This window comes from Gekko japonicus, unplaced genomic scaffold (assembly GCF_001447785.1).
Source record: "Gekko japonicus isolate JY-2015 unplaced genomic scaffold, Gekko_japonicus_V1.1 scaffold2663, whole genome shotgun sequence".
NCBI lineage: Eukaryota > Metazoa > Chordata > Lepidosauria > Squamata > Gekkonidae > Gekko > Gekko japonicus.
Window position 1 is genome coordinate 24,362 of NW_015168125.1, and position 5,520 is coordinate 29,881.

Below are 5,520 nucleotides of genomic sequence, written 5' to 3' on the forward strand. Positions count from 1 at the left end.
GGCATTCTGAATGGCAAACGTTTGTAATTATTGTTACTAATATCCATGTACTCTATTCATACAACAATTCCAAAGTCTGATGTACATCTACGTTCCGTCCATAATTATTCCCCTTCTCATCTGATCTATTTAAAGGAATAAAGTACCTGTGTCAAAAAAAGTCATCGATTTGTTGTTTTCAAAATATAGCAGTTAAGTCCTCCAAAACAGTTCGTTGTTTTCAGAACACAGCCGATAAGTCTTTCAGACAATACAATTTCTAAGTGCGTGCACAGCGACTGGAGAAAGTCTCCACGCACAAACTGTTTTGAAGGACTTAACTGCTATATTTTGAAAACAACCAATTGACAACATTTTCCAACACAGGCACTTCATTCCTTTAAATATATTGGATGAGAATGGGCAAGGCTATTTTTGGGCAGGAACGCACAGGAACGGAGTTCCGGCTGGCTCCCGAGTTGGCCACACCCAGCAGGAACTCATTAGCATAATAGGCCACACCCGCGAGGCGATGGTAACATGGGGGTGTGGCCTAATATGCCAATGAGTGTCTGCTGTTGGGTGTGGCCTATTATGCTAATGAGTTCCTGCTGGTCTTTTTCTACAAAAAAAAGCCCAGAGAATGGGAATGATTACGACTGAACGTATATATGTCTCAGACTTTGGAATAGTTGTACGAATAGAGTACATGGGTATTAGTATCTCTTTAATAAGTGTTCAACATTTATAATATATATAATTTATTTCTTGTAATTTGTGCATGTTTTTCCCCCTTGCATTTAACTTCCAGGTGGCGGCTAGATATCTCCTGGAACGACAACTGATCTCCAGGCGACAGAGATCAATTCCCCTGGAGAAAATGGCCCGCTTGGGAGGTAGACTCTATGGCAATATGCTCCACTGGAGTCCCTTCCCCTCCCCAAACCCTGCCCTCCTTAGGGTTCACCCCCCAAATCTCCAGGTGTTTCCCAATCTGGACTTGGCATCCCTAAACTAACCCTAAGAGAGCCAAGTTTGGTGTAGTGGCCAGGAGCACAGACTCTCATCTGGGAGAACCGGGTTTCATTCCCCACCGCTTCACGTGCAGCTGCTGGTGTGACCTTGGGTCAGTCACAAGTTATTTCAGAGCCGTTCTCTCAAGGGCAGTCCTCGAAAGAGCTCTCTCAGGCCTGCCTACCTCACAGGGTGTCTGTTGTGGGGAAAGGAAGGGAAAGGAGATTGTAAGCCACTCTGAGTGAAGGGCAGGGTATAAATCCAATCTCCTCCTCCTCCTCCTCTTCTCCTCCTCATCCTTCAAGCTACTGAATGCTACATAAGTGTCATGAAAACAACATTCCATTGGAATGCGAGAAGAATAAGCCTCTCGAGTGCTTGTTTATCATCCAGGCAATGTTTAAATGGGGGGGGGGGAGTCGGAGTTTTGCAGTTGCTCACCCGATTTGCATGCAGACGGTCCCGGGTTTGATTCCTACTGTCTCCAGGTGTTTCACCTGGCCTGATAGACCATGCTGGGCCGGATGGAGGCTAGCTGCCTAGGCGTTCCTTCGGCCCTGGCCAAATCTAATTGCGCGGACCGAAGAGCAAACGTCCAGCTGTTTCCACCTCTCTCCACTGTGCAATGAATTCTGTCCCCCGCACCCCAACACGAATGCACACGCTGATAACGGGGAGGGCAGACAGAGGTCTTGCGTCTGGTTCCAGCTGGCCCAGTGGCAAGCAGGACCCGCTGGCATCAATCCACCGCCGGGGAGACACAACTCTGCCCGCGTCGCCCCTTCATGTCAAGCACAAGGCAACGCCACCCCAACCGCGACAGCTTGGAATGAAAGAAGAAAAAGGAGGCCTTGAGCGTTCTTCCAAGGAGGAGGGGGAAAACGAAGGGATTGTGTGTGCGTTTTTTTGGGGGGGGGATCTCGAATGGGCCCTGGCCTAGACGGCCAGTTCTTGGAAGCGAAGCCAAATCGGCCCTTGCAAATATTTGGAGGGGATTCCTCCAAGGAATACCAAGGCCGGGAGAAAGGCGGCAGACAACGGGCAAGCCACCTCGGAACATCTCGTGCCTTGAGAGCCCTACGGGGTCCCTGTAAATGAGCTCTGATGGGTTGCCAGGTACCCCCTGGCCACCGCTAGGCATGGGGGATTTGGGTTGTCAAATCCAGGTTAGGAAACTCCTGGAGGTTTGGGGTTGGAGCCTGGGGAGGACAGGGACCCCAGTGGGGTACAATGCCCTACAGTCCACACTCCAAAGCATCCATTTTCTCCAGGGGAAACTGATCTCTGTAGTCTGGAGATGAGCTGTGATTCTGGGGTATCCCCAGGTCCCGCCTGGAGACTGGCATCCCTAGCTGTGACTTTTTTATTTTTTGTATATATTTTTTTAATTTTCATGTTAGATAACATTTATAAACAGTGAAACATAACTAGAACTACACGCATTAAACCATGAACTAGGTGGTTCTTACAAAACAGTGCTAAAAAATACAGGTAAGAAGTTAAATAATATTGTCTATTAAAGAACAGGCAAGTTTTATAAACAGGTGAGTATTTCTTTGTATTTTGCAGGCATTTTGCATCGAGGTGGTGAACTCTCATTATGTATATATTCCAAGAAAGGTAACCATTTGGTCAATAAGTCCGTGGTAAGTCCTTTTTCTTCAATTCTTTGTATGGTATTGTATCCATAGTTAATAAGTCCCATAGCTTCGTAAACCAACGTTCAGTGGAAATTGGTTTGGGGTCGAAACAGTTTCGAGCTGTGACTTGATGGTGGGGGGGGAGATCCCTAACGGGGACAGAAACAACATTGCGGGGGTGGGAACGTTAAAGGACCGCCAGAGTGGAAAGGGAGGTTATATAAGACAGGAGGCCCCCCCCCCCCCCCGCAACACCTTTCCTTCATTAAACTGGCTCCCAGTTCTCTTTCCTGGGAGGGAAACGTGAACACAGAAGAATGATATTTTGGGTAGCTGGCTTCAGTGTTCCCTCTAAGCAGAGTGAGTGTGAGCTAGCTCACAGGTTTTTAGCCTCCGGCTCACACATTTTTGTCTTTGCTCAGGATGGATGGCTCCAGAGCAAACTAAGTTAGGCAGTAGCCAAATTTAGACAGTAGCTCACAACTTTAATGCCAGCAGCTCAGAAAGTAGAATTTTTGCTCACAGGACTCCACAGCTTAGAGGGAGCATTGGCTGGGTGACTTCTGTCAACCTACCTGGCAGGGATGCGGAAGCACTTGTCGGAGTGAGTGCCTGTCTCTGGCCCCAGCTCCTGCCAACCTAGCAGTTCGAAAGCAAGGAATTGCAAGTAGATAAATAGGTACCGCTTTGGTGGGAAGGTAACAGAGTTCCGTACACCTTGGCATCTAGTCATGCCGGCCACATGACCACAGGAAAAGTCTTCGGACAGCGCTGGCTCTTCGGCTCAGAAACGGAGATGAGCACCGCCCCCTAGAGTTGGATTCAACTTTCGAGCAAGGGAAACCTTTACCTTTTACAGAACGAAAAACTGGGGAGGGAAATCCAGCGTGCCTCTTTGACTTGGAGCCCCCCAGCTATCGATTGAGGGACGCCTCAGCTGATTAATCAAACTGATGACCGCTAGCAGCCCGGGCCTTGGTAGGAAATTAGGAATCTTGTCACAATATTGACTTTGAATGTCTGGGAGTGAGGCTGGGAGAAGTCCGAGGGAAACTGCAAAACCTCTCTCTGACAAAAGTTACCCTGGGGCAAAGGCCCGAAGGAGTCTTCTGCCCTTTCCAGGTGCCATCAGAGGACGCTAGGCAGGGTGGAGAAGGAAGGAGATGGAGGTTTTGGAAGTAGGAGGACCTTTAAAGGGGGCCTGGGGGTTGGTCTAGGGAGGTGGGATAGAGCAGGTCAAGAAAGAAGTACTTTTCTCCCTTTCTCACAATACAAGGACTCGTGGGCACGCCATGAAATTGCTGAGCAGTCGAATTAGAACGAATAAAAGGAAGTCCTTCTTCACCCAAAGAGTGATCAGCACATGGAATTCACTGCCACAGGAGGTGGTGATGGCTACAAGCATGGACGGCTTCAAGAGGGAATTGGATCAACATATGGAGCAGAAGTCCATCAGTGGCTATTAGCCACAAGGTATAGATAGGGAATGGAGCTGTGGTGGCTCAGTTGCAGACCCGGGTGCCGCATGACGGAGTGAGCTCCTATCTCTAGTTCCAGCTCCTGCCAACCTAGCAGCTCGAAAGCAAGAAATTGCAAGTAGATTTTGGTGGGAAGGTAACAGCGTTCCGTGCGCCTTGGCGTTTAGTCATGCCGGCTACATGACCACGGAAACATCTTCGGACAGCGCTGGCTCTTCGGCTTTGAAACGGAGATGAGCACCGCAACCCTAGAGTCGGATTCGACTGGCTTTCGAGCAAGGGAACCTTTACCTTTATAGATAGGGACTCTCAGGCAGGGGCAAGTGATGCTCTGTCTTCTTGGTGTTTTGGGGGAGGGGCAACAGTGGGAGGGCTTCTAGTGTCCTGACCCCACTGCTGGACCTCCTGAGGGCACCTGGTATTTCTGGCCACTGTGTGACAGAGTGTTGGACTGGAGGGGCCATTGGGCTGATCCAGCATTGGCTTCTCTGATGTTCTTAGGTGGTAAGGGGCTCAGCAATTACGCAGACTCACAATAGACCTCGGGGAGAGGGAGGGTGGGAATGAAGGGAAATCTAGAAACATTCCGTGTACATTATTGGGGTTTGGAGGAGACGCAAGGGGCAGTGGAGCCAGAAAGATTGCACGATGCAGCGTCTGGAGAGGCCCGAGTTCAGGTGCCAGCTCATCCCCAAGCCTCATTTAGGTGACCTTGGGTCAGTCGCTTGCCCTCAGTTTAGCCTACCTCGCAGGGCTGTTGTGAGGAGGAAGAGCCCAAGGTAGGGTTGCCAATCTCCAGGTGACAGCTGGAGACCTCCTGCTACCCCAACTGATCTCCCGGCAACGGAGATTCACTCGCCTGGAGAAAAATGGCCACTTAGGGAGGTGGACTCTAGAACATTATACCCTCATTGAAGTCCCTCCCGTCCCCCCAAATCCCTGCCTTCTTCAAGCTCCACCCCTCAAATCTCCAGGTATTTCCCAACCTAGAGCCGGCAACCCTAGGACGTGGGGGCGGGGGAATACAGTAATCATTCAAATTAAAAATTAGGGACGCCCCCCCCCTCCCCCAAGCAGCAGTGCTGGAGAGCTCTGGATACGCAGATAGGAAAAGGAGGGGGTTCGGGGGGGGGATTTCCTCCAAAAAGCACAAAACGTGGGGGATATTAGGAGCCCCCCACCCAAAAAAACAACCTGGGGGGGGATATTGGGAAGGCTTCTGCAAAAAGGGGGGGGATAATGAAGATATTGGGGGGAGGGCAGCATTTAGAAAGGGCTACACCAAGATGGATGGAAACCCCCCCCCCCAGCAAAAAAATAAAATAAGATCCGGGAGATTCCTAGAGACTGCATAATTCCCTATGGGCAGCTCACATTTCTGAACGAGTATCCGCTTAATCATCATCGCG

At 49.9% G+C, this 5,520-nt stretch overlaps 1 protein-coding gene across 1 annotated transcript in view; it reads right to left on the reverse strand.

Moving 5' to 3' along the window:
- LOC107113550 (4-aminobutyrate aminotransferase, mitochondrial-like) overlaps window positions 1–5,520 on the reverse strand; it is a gene marked incomplete at its 3' end in the record, with an annotated part of 29,464 nt that overhangs the window by 23,676 nt on the left and 268 nt on the right. The gene's annotated exons all lie outside the window — the stretch shown is intronic.